Below are 14226 nucleotides of genomic sequence, written 5' to 3'. Positions count from 1 at the left end.
CCTCATTAAATCCAAGTACTGACCACTTCCCAATTAGGTACTCCAATGCTTGAACCTTGACACTCAGCTGAGTGAAGTCTGGAGGACAAATGATTTTTAGATTTAAGTTTGCATTGATTTTTTTAATGACTAATAGAAAGTATTTCTATTTTAGTTTGGCCAATCTTTCTTGGTCATTGAAGTGTCCTTGAACCTTTAGAAAACCTTCTAAATAGTTAAAAAATACTCTCTTCATTTGTACTGCTCATTAAAACGCTAGGAAAGAATGCCCAACAGCATCTAAAACTTCTTCAAGGTCAGAAACACGTACAAGAAGAAAAGCACAAATATAAACACAATTCAAGCTAACAGCTACCTCTCCATAGTTTGTATTTTTTCAGCCTTGGCAACAAACACTCCCACTCCTCTTCAAAATCCACAAAAACCTTTAGTAATATCTTCTCCTTCCTTTCTCTCTTTCACTGCAGGCTCTCACCCTGCTCTTAACACTCCCTGAAGAACTTGTTACAAAGTGGTGTGGCCTCACCATTCCCATCACCAGGAGAGGATCTGGGCTAGCCTCTGACACAAGTATTCTGAGACTTTCCAAGTCTAAACTAACCTCTACTGACATCATTTCCCTGGTGCTAGCTCAGACAAACACAAACACACCTCTCATGAAAAACTATTTAATAATGAAAATATGGTGGTACTTCTTGCTTAACTACATAAATGCCTCTGGATCTGTGAAGAATAATAATACAACAAAAAGTATCTCCAAGCATCTCCCTTTAATAGCTTTGTTTCAGGTATCAAAAACATGGGTCTGGTTACAACCCTTCAGTGGGGCTTAGGACATCTTTTCTACTTCGATTTTGCACATAAACCTAGTGATCATGTTATAAATTCAGAAGCCATAACTTAATTAATGTTGGTAGTTTAGAAAATTTAATTTGCATTACTAAAATCTGGTTTATAAATGTGATTGCTTCTAATTTCTTAGCACATCACTGTACAGTACAGTTAATGACTAAACAACTTCAGTCATTTCCAAAAAAACAAAGAAAGTGATGACTCAAAGTAAAGTAATAGCATCAGTTTACACATTACACAGAAAAAAACCTCAACGTCCTTTCAAAATATCTATATTTTAGGAATGTTCATATACTTGGTTAGCTTTCATTAACATAGATTCAAACACTAAGTAAAATTCTTCATGGTTTTGAAAGGTATGAAGCAAAATTCTTAGGATTTTCATGATAGCGGAAAGAATATTCATAATACTTATGTCAAAACTGGAAAGTTAACAATTATAAAATAATTTTCAAGAGAAAATGGTGCTATTTCACAGAAAAGCTCAATCATGAATGGACACAGAGTTTTATCTCCATCTATTCAGCATAAGTTAATGCAGTGAATTTTCGACACATCACAGGTTGGTTTTGCTCATTTATTTTTTTTAATGCCTTGTTACATTACATATATCTTAAAATCTTAAAATCTCTCCAAGCAAGGCCTTAGTAATTTGTATGTCAGAACATTTTAGAAAAGCACATATAAGAGGAATATATTTTTCATTACAGAGTCACTAAATATACCTATCATGTTCCAAGCATTATCCGTTTATTTCTACAGATCACAAAATAAAATATATATTAAGAATATTTCTTTCAATTCACTTAATTCAATAAAACCTAGAAACTAAAGCTTGTAATTACTGTGCAAGAATTCACAGTAATATGTTTAAACTACGTTTGTGAGTACTCAGAAATCTCAGTTTAAACCTGTCAGAAATTGCATGCAGTCCACATACAGACAAAGAAGTTTCTCTTCTAAACTGTTCAGCTGAAACTTGTCTAGATTTGTCTTTGAAAGGTATAAGTTGCAAGACCAGATTTTTTTAAATACTATGATGATCTCATTTTAAAAATACAGTTTATGTTGGGGGCTTTTTTTCATTCTTCAGCACTCACGTTTCCCACCACTGGAGGCTCTTCAGGACAAAATTTGATGTGCTACACATAAAAAGTTTGATTATTTGATGAAATTTAACACTGCACACATATTAAGAACCATGTATTGAAAAACATATGTATCAGAAAGCTATAAAATGGAAAAGCTCCTGTAGGTGGCCATTTCTGAAAGAGGGGGAAGGACAGGGCATGACCCTGTGCCCATTAGGGCTAATGTGAGGAATTTTTTTTAAGTATTTCAGCATTTAATTCCAAATGACAGAACATGTATGTTGTGAATGTACCTATGAGCTATCATCCAGAGATAAAATCTAATTGTATGAAACCATCAAATCTTTCACAACCAGATAAGAACTGAAATTGGTTCTTCCAATTATCCCAGTTACCAAATCGGTTTAGGAAGAAACCCATGGTATATGCCAGGAATCTGATGGCAACAAATTACCAAAATTTAAAAAAAAAAATCTAATTTAGGAAAGTTAAAATGCCCTCCAGTATATCTCTTCATGGGAACTCTGCTTGTTCATCCAGCTGGATTAGCAGCTGAGTTACACAGACACTTGCACCCCCCCAAAGTTGGGGGATGCAACTCTGCTCCAGGGACTTCAGGGCAGGGTCTGGACCTCTGTGCTTTGAGAGAGAAGCCAGTGACAGGGCCAGCAAGCTGAAGAGTGGCTTCCAAGTTACCATACAGCATAAAAGATGCTCTAGGTCTCTCTAAACTGGCAAATGCTGCAGCATATATTTGATAGCATAAAGTTCTGAATAAGAGAAAACATGTTACATTTCCCTTTGCATCATCTCTCTTTGCTAGGTGGAAAAACCAGAAGGGCCTGTGAGCTTTTGATGTTGTGTTCAGGATCTGCTAGCAACAAATCAAAAATAGTTTAAGCTTACAATAATTATCAGGGAAAAAACTATTTTGTGAGTACCTAATTTTTTTCCCAGAACAGAAGGAGACAACATAGTACCTTGCACCAACAACAAAGGGAGAGAGGGCACAGAGGAGAATAATTCATAAGGCTGACAGTTCATAAGTTTGGAACAGGCTGTATGTTTTAGCTTTCATGGTCTATAACCTGGTAGATGTGTGCACCTCTGCATGAAGCTTGTCTGATTACATCTTTCAGGCAACAGAAACTCTTATCCACTTAGTGCCATCTTACATGTTCCATTTTACATGGACCAGGTCCCAGAGAAGTGACTTGATACTGTCCAATTCTGCCATAACAACATCCTGTAGAAAACCAAAAAATACCCCACCTATAGCCCAGACTTTATATTGAGCAAATAAATCCATGTGTACAACTACCCAGGTAACACAGTACAAAAATTTCCTTCTTCTCCACCTCAAGATTTGTCACTCCAGTCAAAGTCATGCTCAAATACTGGAGTAGAACAAAGGGAAAGAGGGGGATACTGAGGGGTGACACATACTGGGAAATGCCAGGCCTTAGCAATAAAATGGAGCAACATGAAATCATCTGGGCCATTACAGTGGGGGTGAGTGCCTTCCTGAGCCAAGTGTATCCCACTCCTCCTGAGACACAGAGGGTGAAATCTGTAAGGAGAGTGAAGATGTACTTCTCTCTCCTACTCTAACAATGACACAATCACAGACTAAACAGAAACATCAATTCTTTTCCTGGGCATCCAGAAAGATTTGGAATAACAGGGATTAAAAATGACCTCTCTCTGTCACCTTTCCAAAGCACACTTTCTTGCAGTACAGGCATCGACTTCTTGCTGCATCCAAAGAATTCTCTGAGTGCTGCCAGAATCTGTTACTTACCCAGTACAACATCACTTCACACACCATTTTATACAGTCCCTGTAAATAAGCCTTCCAGGTTAGAAGAGCACACCTAGCTCCACCAACCTTCTAAACTAATTTTCTCATATGATTTCAGTATAGAGGATAATGCTAGGAAATCTGCTGGGTTCTGAAGATTTACAGGCTGAATACAAAGAGCCAACTTTCAAACATTCTGTCACTTATCTCAGGGAAAGCCTATCACTCAGCTGACCATCTGCTTGCATCTAGCTTTGTTCAAACTACTTCTTAAATCACCTGAAGCAACTTCTCCTTTTGCCAAGGAATGAATTATAAGCAGATCCCAAGGTCTTCAGTCACATTACTCCAGAATCTACATTATATATATGTATTTCAAAAATATTACAGCACCAACATAGTTCATTCCATGAACTCCAGTGGACTCTGGAAGGAGAGGGAGATCGTGCCTCGAAATATGGTATATACAATTCTAACATTTTAAATAAAAAATAAAGCCACATTACTCATCAACTATTGCTAGTTTTTCCTTCTAATAAAAAAATCTCAAATGTACTTCTCACCTAAAAAGTAGCATAACATTACAGGCTTTTTATCACCGTTTCAAAATATTATTGCAATTAATGTAATGATTTAGAATTCTTTGAGAAGAGTGCCCCTTCAGAATGCCACTTAAAGGAGAACTATTACACAATTTCACTTTTCCATTCTCTATCACCAAATTGCATTTGTAAGAGTTAACTCAAAAGCATTCTACATGTAAGAGTTCTGAAGAAAAACATACTGCACAATAACTTTCCTGAATATATTTCATATAATTTTGTCAAATATTTGAGTTTATAAAAACAACATATGAATGAAGAAAAAAATGACGTGACATTTGGAATTCCTTTAAGAAATAAATGTTCAACTTTTTACCCCAAACAAAACCAATCTTATCCTATATAAACACAGCACCTTAAGTGCCAAATCCATCCCTAAAATTATTTTTATAAAGATATATACAAAATACATACAGTCTTACCTAAAGATATAATATTGATATAATGGTACAGAAAGCATATACAAAATACATTGCACATAATTAAATAATAGGCACACATTATAAACATCCTGGGTTTTTAGCTTTATACATATTGGGCATCGTTCATAAATACATATCAAAATCTCAGTGCTAGTTGGTATAACAATATTACTTTTCTCTGAGAATAAAACCCAATGTTTGCATTTATAAAGGAATTTTAACTCAAATACTTTAAAGTAAAAAAGCTTAAAGGCTAAGCAAAAAGCATTCTGAAGCTGATCCCATTCTTCTCTAATTTCTTGCCAATAACAATAGCCTATTCTAATTTCTCACTACAACAATGCCTTGCTTTAGCTAAATATAATTCATATCACTTACCCGCTCCTCGTAAGAAACAGCAGTTATTTTTCCTAGCAGCACTCTTCCTAAATTCATCTTCACTTAATATGGAAAAAGCATTTCCTTAACACGTCGGCTTCTCAAAGATTAAACTCAAAAATTCAACGCTGTTCCATGCCTGTACATGCCAGTAAAGTTTAAAGGCATTTCGTATGAAGTTCTATTTTACTCCCTTTATGTTACCAATAGCAACAGGCCAATGCAGGAAGCTGTGGTTCGTCAGGGATTCAGATTAGATCTCAATTATCTCTCACCAGAAAAGCTCGATCATTTTATATAAATCATGCTGATTGTATTTGAGAACGTTTCCTATAACAAATCAGGAAAATAAAATGACGCTGAACCCTATGGTAGTCCTGTATTCAATAAAACAGATTTCCAAGACAGTTTCCAAAAAAACACTATTTAATCACCCTAACATTAGTTAGGGAAACATTTACATAGTAAATCACTATTTTCAGAGGTTTACATAATGCAAGCCAGAACAAAATAGGACCTCAAACAGTCCATTCTGCTTAACTTTTCAGTGGTTAACACTGCAAACTGCACATAAAAATCTGCAATGCGAGGAGACTTGGTGCATTTCATTAAACCTAGCAGTAGCCTCTTGTCACTAAAGACAAAATTCTTCTTGCAGAAACCAACTTCTATTCTGCCCTTCCTCCCTCACGACCTGAACCTGTGCTCAGCTGATGTCAGGAGAGTTCTGTGCACAGAGCCTCAAGAACAGAGAGCAAAAGAGGCTCCTTGTAATGAAAGAGGGAAGTGCAATTCACTTGCCTGTGACAGCGGTGTCTTCAAGAGACTCTATATGGAAAGTACAGCATTTCAGGAAGTTTGCTGCTGTCCACAACAGTGACAGTACCTAAATCATTCACTGCTGTTATTTTTAAAGCAATCAGAACATAATTTTCTGCTAAAAATAAACACCAGAATGACAACCCGGGAGTGATTATTGGGCATTTTTATGCCAGTGGGATGTCCTTAAGCCCTAGGTGGACGTGCCAGTAGTCATTTAGGAAAGAGGAACTTTCTCCCTTGTTCAGTACAGCATGGGGAACCCCCCACAGCCATGCAGTTCCTAGGCTGAGCCCCCAATACAAAAACAACCCTGTGAAAAAGGCAAATGCTGCTTGGAACTTATGAAGAGAGAAAATGAGAAAAGAGAAGAGACTTTACTCAATATTTCATGGTGAGACTGACTTGCTACATCCAATATGTAAAAGCCTGCACATCTTCCCATTTTGCACTTAGGATGAATAGACTTGGTTAAGAGAAAAACTTAATCTTCTCAATTTAATTTAGAGTGATCAGGAAAGAAATTTAATTCCCTTGCAGATGAAGCCTATTCTAACTAGAATTTTAGAGGCATAAGCCAGTTGCTGTGATGGAAAGTTAATTTTTTGATTGATTACTTGTTTGAATAGGCACACCACTGCAGTTTGGAATGCTCATACAAGCATTTAACACCATGACAAATGCAATGGAAACAAATGGGTGGGTAGACAGGAAGAAATGTGTTTTAAAAACTACAAATTACGCCCTCCATTATTCTAGGATTTCAGAAGTAAGTGCCCTATGATACTTGCACAGAAGAACAGTTTTACTGTGTGTGGAAAAGTATTCCAAATGTGCAACTTTATAAAGAAAAAAATGCCAGAGCTGTTTAAATACTGCATTCTGTTTGACACTAAACCAAGTGGGATGCAGAATGCATGTTCACTGACAATACTTTAACCAAATAGCAACAATATTACAAATAATCAGGTGCATAATAATCACAACCAGAAGTGCTTGAAGAACTTTCCTGTGAAAACCCCTTTGGGGTAACACAGAACAGAACTTTCACCAATAGCACTTACACTTTAACACCCAACCTAAATCCTCTAGGAATCACCTGGAAAGACCAAAAGTGCTTGTAGAATGTTACCCATAAGAAGGAATAAGAAAACTGACCCCTCATGCAACAGGGGGATGTAGCTGCAAGACCAGCAGCTCCCTGGAGCAACTGCAGTGAACATTGCTGGGAACACTGTGGGTGGGCAATGTTTTACACATCTTACACACTGTAAACCTAATAATCCCTTCCTTTAAACAGACATGAAGAATTGTTGGTTTTGTTTCACTGAACTAAGCATGACACGTCCACGTTTTTTCCATACAGCAGCTCTAGCAACACTGAAAATTAAGCTCCAGCAATTAGGCAGCAGCAGTTAATGATCATGGCTATGAAGTGTCATGTGGCACTGAAAGCCCTTTAAAAAATTCATATCACTCTACATTTTCACAGCTTATTTCAGCAGCTACAGATATAAAATCTTGTGATTTTGAGTAGCATATCTGTAAATTGGGCAGGCAACTCAGAGGTCAAAGTTCAAAAGCAGGAGGAGTGCTAATTTGAAAAGCTATTAATGGAAAGCGTTAAAATATGGTACAACAGCTTTAAAAGCCTTATTCAGCTACACCAAAGATGACATTTGTAAACCCACATCCATCTGCTTAGGAGCTAAACTGTGGGAAGGGGGAGCGACCCCAGATAAGGTTGAACTGTTTTTCTCTCCTACCCTCCCTCCACTTCCTGCTCATATTTGCTTTTGTACATTTGTTTTCAGAGCAGAAAAAGCTGAAGAGGAAGATCGAATGACCTTCCAGGGAGCCTGGATAAGTTTTGACTTGTCAGAAGATTAATGGGATTTATTAAATCCCTGACTCCTAAAAGAAGAAAACAGACACAAAAACCACCAGGCAACCAGAAAGAGGCAACCCCCTGGACCAGCTCCTTGTCACACAGAGTCCTAAACTAAATGAGACATTGGCAGAATGCACCACCAAAAATCTTAAATCTCATCAAGTATTGATGTTTTTAATCTCATATTAAAGTAACAACTACTTGCATGACAGCCACATTTTAGGAATATGATTTAGCTCACTGATCCCAGTTACTGAAATAAAAAGCAGAAGCATCAAAAAGCCTACACATAAATTAAGAAAACTCTGCCATAAAATAAAATGTTTTTTCCCCTAATTCTCCAAAATTTTCTGTAATATGTCTAAATATATTTTTGTCAATGATTTGTCAGCTACTCAACAATAAACAGACCCCATATGTGCTACTGATTGAGAAGAGGAAAGGTTCTCTCATTTACAACACTGTGATTCCCTCTATGAATTTTGAAATAAGAACCCTTCCTATTCCAATGCAATATTAACAAAATTATTTTGAAGGCAAACTAGCTGGAACTTGCTGGTGTATAAATAAGTGAAGCACAAGCTGCCTTGTCAGACACGGAGACTTCCCCTGCAGTAAATCCTGCGAGGCAGAGGGAATGATGCAAACCACTGCTCCAGTGCCCTCTGCTGTCTGCCACACTGCTCACACTCCTGTGCACCTTTTCAAGTACTAAGTTCAAGGTTTGCCATCCAGAAATCCACTCTAAAAAAAAAAATCATCTAGTTCTATGAGCCATACTTAAACGTTTGAAAAATACTTCTCCAGGACTGCAAAATTAAAATTGAAAAAATATACTTTTGCAAAAATGTTTGTGAACAATTCCTAGTTTTATTTTCCCCTTCTGTTGATCAACATTTTAAGACAACTGAATTCTCTCCAATAATAAAAACATGCAGAAACATCGTAACTTGCACATCCAAATGGAAGGTAACTTGCAGTCCAACAGTAAACTAAATTTAAACTGCATAATAAAGAGGATATGATTAAGTGACAGATCACTGAAACACATTAGTCACTTCCGAATTTTCTACTACTGATGTAGCCCCTAAAGTAAATAATGCATATAATATTTTACCCATGCTTTTGCAATTATTTATTTCCCTCCTGATTTTAACATATGAAAATTTTGCTGCCATAGTTTTAGCATTTAAGACAATTTTATACTGAGATATATACACAGAAAATATAAGACTATAATGTCAAAATTTGATAACACAGCTCGTATGCTTACTTGCAAAATAAGTGTTTTCTGAGCAACAACAAGCCAAAACTGATCTAAGTCTCTACACCTCAGAAATTTTGTATTCTATAAATACCTTTCATTTATTTTCAGTTATTCTAATAACTCACACCATCTGGATTCTGTTTTATTGGATAAAATTCCAGATGGAAGAAGAAAAATCCCTTTAGCTGCACAACCTTTAAAAAAGCACTGTAACAATTACAAGGTAACATATCTGTAAAGATAATTTTGCTTTACGGAAACGTGCAAGTATAATAAAAATTAAGTGAAAGGTTTATAAAAAAAACTTAAGAAAAATAAACTAAAATAAACTAAAAAATAAAGAAATATTGGCACATCTACTACACTCACTTTAAAAACAATACAATGCCAAAGAATTCTGAACATGGCTAGAAAAACGGTGTATTCTTAATTTTATAACAGCTTATATAGAAAGTCAACTTAAATACTTATACTTACGAACTTTGTCTCTTTAAAACCTCATTGAATCCTGAGAAGCATAATTTATCATATTTCACTGCAAGATTTCTTAGCTTGGAAGACTACTCATTAAACCATATTCCTGTTTTCTGCTCGCTTTTAGACAAACAAAACTTTATACTTACAGACACTTGACTATCAGTAAAAGTTTTCTCCATGTATAAATGGTTTAATATCTCATTGTTAAGAAACAGCCCCTTCAACTTTATTATTACGCTCTTTCTGAACACATATTTACTTCTTCCAGAGTCCAGTAAAAAAATGAGGCTTCTCTGTCTGCTGCCCTATCAACACCTCTCGCATTCTCCTCCCTCCCCAGCACATTCCCCGCCCTCAGTACTGGTTCTGTATCTTCTCATCAAAAGGAACAGGCAGCTTTCAAAATGGTGTTTAGGCAGGTCCTGCGTAACAATAAAGCTTCTGTACAGACAACAGCCCTGCTGAGGAATCTGCTAATGTAAAATACATTCACTGAGGGCCTACAGGACTCTGTCGTAAAGGTTTGTCCAAACTTGTTTCAGCATTGAGTCAACGTCGCTTTCTCATCCAAAGTATTCCCTCTTTAATACATTCCCCTTTGATGAGCGTGTTACCTGAATGAACCGAGTCACCAATCTCTACTAAAAATAATTAAAATATAATCGAAAAATATTTTTAAAAATATACTGTTAAAACATGTGAGACTCACAGCAAACTACTTGCAGTTTCTGGCGTGTAGGTACGTGTCTGAGTGTGATTACAATCACATGTATGCAGATTGTGCAACCCATCTCATCCTACCACAACTCTCCGTGTTCTTGTGAGTAAGCAGAGCACTGGCATTTATGAGGATCATGTTCCAAGTGAAACATTACTCTCATAATTTTCAATACCACACCTACTCTCCAGACAGACCTGCAATATCTGTGCATTTTCAGAAAAAAAAATGCATGCCCTTTCTGCCCAAAAATAATCCTTAAACATCATCCTTCAGCAGTTCCTTTGTCCAGAGGGAGGTTGCAGATGGGCTTTTTGCTGTGTTTTTTAAGTTTTAGAAGTACTTGTGAAGTGTTTTAATTATTTAACGGTGAATAAGAAATGCTAGTAACTAAATAAAAAGCTTCTAGTAAAAGTTCTAGCTGACTCCTTTTTCTTTCTGTAGTTTCACTGGACAGATAAATGCAAGGATAGTGAAAATTAGGTGGTACAAGCTCCTACCCAAAATCCCAGCGGTTTAAGCATGAGAGAGATTCGGAAACAATTTGCAGATGCTATCAAAATGTGCTGTATGTATTCTGTGATTATGCTCTAGCAATACCAATCCAGTTCACTCAATAAAGCTTAAAAACATCAACCAGGTCTCATCATAGAGCAAAAACCCCTCCTTAGTTATTATTTTGTCATGTCAAAAGACACACCAGGTAACAGGAAGAGCAGCAAGGGAGGGCAGGGACAGAGACACCAAACCAGTCAGGCAGTTCCTCATTCCCACTCGTTCCAGGAGCTGCCTGGACAATCTCAGCAGCAGCAGCAGCAGTTCTGGGCAGGGCAGTGGCCAGAGCCATCCCCCACAGCACTGCAGCACAAACAGGGAATGCTCCCAGTGCCCAGGGCAGGCACCAGCAGGTACTGCAGCCCTTCACAACAACCTCCCAGCAAGGGAAAGGCAGCACAGCTTCCTGTGCCAAGGGGACACCACAGTCCCAGGGAAAGGCACTGTCCCCCCGCACATCTCTGCACACAACCAGTTCAGAACATGGGTTTATCAAACCCAGCGTTTTGTCTCCAGCAGTGGCCACACATGGAAGCCTACCAACGAGCAGCACAGGGCAACGTATCAGACATTTCCCTGATGACATTCTCCCAGACTGCAGGTTCTTTTAGTTCAAGAGATTTCCTGAACCTGGTGTGGCTTGTCTCCTTAATAATCCCCAGTGGCTCTCTTTTCCAAATACTTGTCCACTTTCCCTCCAGGACATGCAAATTTCTTGCATCCACAGCACTCAGTGGTGAGGCATCCCACAGACCAACTCACCTCCCACATGAACAGTCGTGTTCTCCTGTTTGTTTTGCTCCTGGCTCCAGCTATCTTTAATTAATGGTGTCAACTTCTTGTCCCGAAGGAGAGAGTGAGCAATCAATGCCAACTACTTTTCCTATGCCACCCATGATTTTCCACTCTTCCTTACACTTTTCTAAATCTTTTCTTCTTCTAATATATCAGAACACTTTAAAATACAGAGAGCAGGTATGGAAAAACAAACCACAGTTGTATGCAATGAAATCATCTATTCCTTCTGTAATAATTGGTAATACAGGATTTTGCTTCATTGCTACTGTACTGAGCTGCTGTTCACATGCAACTCTCCCTTATAACTCAAAGACCTCACTTCTGAGAAGAAACAATCTGCTGAGAAACATATTTATCATTTTTTATATGAAGCTAGAGCTATTTTGCCTCATTTGTTTTACTTTACATTTATCTGCATACATTTTCATCTGCTATTTTGTTGCTCAGTCATTTAGACTTAAAGCAGCCTGGTCTCCTTTTCAGGGACTGCTCTCATCCTTATTACCTGGAGTAACTTCACCTCACTGCTCACCTTCTTGGGAGGAGCCTTAAAAGATGCCCTTGAATCAACAAATGAAATATAAGAAACTGCAGCAAGGATCAGCCTTAAGCAGCAAATAGTTCTGCATTTCAGAATCAGTGCAGTAAATAGTAGCACTATTCTGCCTTAATGTCACATGCCTCAGACCCAGAAGAGGGAACAGTTTCACTTCAAAGAGAGCAAGCCACATTTTTGAAGAATGCTAGGTTAGGGAGAAAGACACCTCTGAGAGGTTGCCAACCTAACAAGAGCTCCATTTGTGTGAGCATTGACAGTTCTGTCACTACTCAAGGAAACCAGAACCAAAATAACAGAGCCAAAGCCAAATCCCAGTATCTTACACTGCTGAGCTAAAGAATGCAACCCCTCTGTAGCTTCAGGTGGTTACTTGAACTTGCTCATCCTGTCTGATCCTTGTAGATCCACAAACTGCAGAGGTATTTACAGCCTGTGAATTCACCTGTGTCCCTTTAATCACCTGCCTTAAGAATAGCAGTACTGGCTACTAAAAGAAAATTAATTTATACAGAACACAAGTCTATCTCTAGTAAGCACTAGAGAAAGCAGATATTGTGTCTCTGGTTCTGTGGCAGAAATGGGCTTGTGCTGGAGAGCCAAGCCTGGAGGCAATAAGGCTGGGACAGCACTTGTGGTATTTTCTGTGACCCCCCGTCAAAGGGAGGAATGATGAATCTGACTCCATGTTCTTAGAAGGCTAATTTAATATTTTATGATCTATATTATATAAAAGAATACCATACTAGACTATACTAAAGAATAGAGAAAGGATACCTAGGGAAGGCTAGAAGATACTAAAGAAAAACTCGTGACTCTCTCCAGAGTCCTGACACAGCCTGACCGTGATTGGTCATTAAGTCAAAACCAATTCACATGCTGGATAAACAATCTCCAACCACATTCCAAAGCAGCAAAACACAGGAGCAGCAAATGAGATAATATTGTTTTCCTTTTTCTCGGAGGCTTTTCAGCTTCCCAGGAGAAAAATCCTGGGCAAAGGGATTTTTCAGAAAATATGACGGTGACAAGCACTTGAGTGGCAGGGTCAGACAATACCGATTGCCTCCTCCAGAAGAAATTTCTCTGTACTGTCCCAGCTGCCTTTGCACATATGGGGACCTAATTCCCTAAGGAATTCATCCTAGGCAACACTGTTGGCTTCTTCTCAAGCACCACAGCATGGGGTGAGCACTGCTGTGATGAGCACTGCCCTTATGCACCTCACAAAAAAAGCAGAGATGAGCTCCAGCTCCCAGCACACTCTCTGACTACTCTGCTTCTTACATGCAAATTTACATGGCAAATTTCTCCAGAATCTGAAGTAAAAAAAATAACCCAAAAGCAGGAGAAAACAGTCAACAGTAACATTACTGAAGGATGATAATTTCACCAACTGAATTAACAGAAAATAAATCCCATTATTCTCAGTGTCTGGGGAAAAAAAGAGCACAGTTTAGCATTCTGGATTGTATGTAGAAATAAGTACCTCAAATTCACAATAAAGAGGTTGCACACAAGTGTGTTGATTTCTTGACCAACCCACCTTTGTCAAATACTTTACAAAACATTGCCAGCAGCACAAGAACTTTCCATGAAAAAGTCTATACGTGTAAACTTAAGAGCAGATAGTGAAAAATCTTTTTAAATTATGGTATAGTATAAAATACCAGCAAAAACCTAACAGTAATGCTAGAGCACAATCTGTGAAGAAAAATAAAATGTATATTACTAGCGTGATGTTTCCTTCTTTGAAGAGATATAAATAAACTACTTGATAAGATCCCACATGCCAGAGTAAAAGCCTGAGGATGATCCTCTAGGGAAGGCTGGAGAGTCTGAAATTCTTAGTAGAGCAGTCTAGAGAAGCAAATGTGAAACCAAATGATGCTGGACAGCATGGCAGCCCTGCCAGTGCAATCCCCTGCCTGCCCCCATGTCCTGGCAGTGTTTCACTTGCCAGCACAGCTGTGTGGCCACTGTGCAGCCCAGCAGGTGA

General features: G+C 38.0%; 1 protein-coding gene across 3 annotated transcripts in view; it reads right to left on the bottom strand.

Moving 5' to 3' along the window:
* The window catches only part of RGS12 (regulator of G protein signaling 12), a gene marked incomplete at its 3' end in the record, with an annotated part of 84574 nt that overhangs the window by 43495 nt on the left and 26853 nt on the right, over window positions 1-14226 (bottom strand). The window lies entirely within an intron of this gene.

The sequence above is a fragment of the Fringilla coelebs genome (assembly GCF_963513975.1).
Source record: "Fringilla coelebs genome assembly, chromosome: 4".
NCBI classification, from domain to species: domain Eukaryota; kingdom Metazoa; phylum Chordata; class Aves; order Passeriformes; family Fringillidae; genus Fringilla; species Fringilla coelebs.
This window is presented reverse-complemented; position numbering and strand designations above follow the sequence as displayed.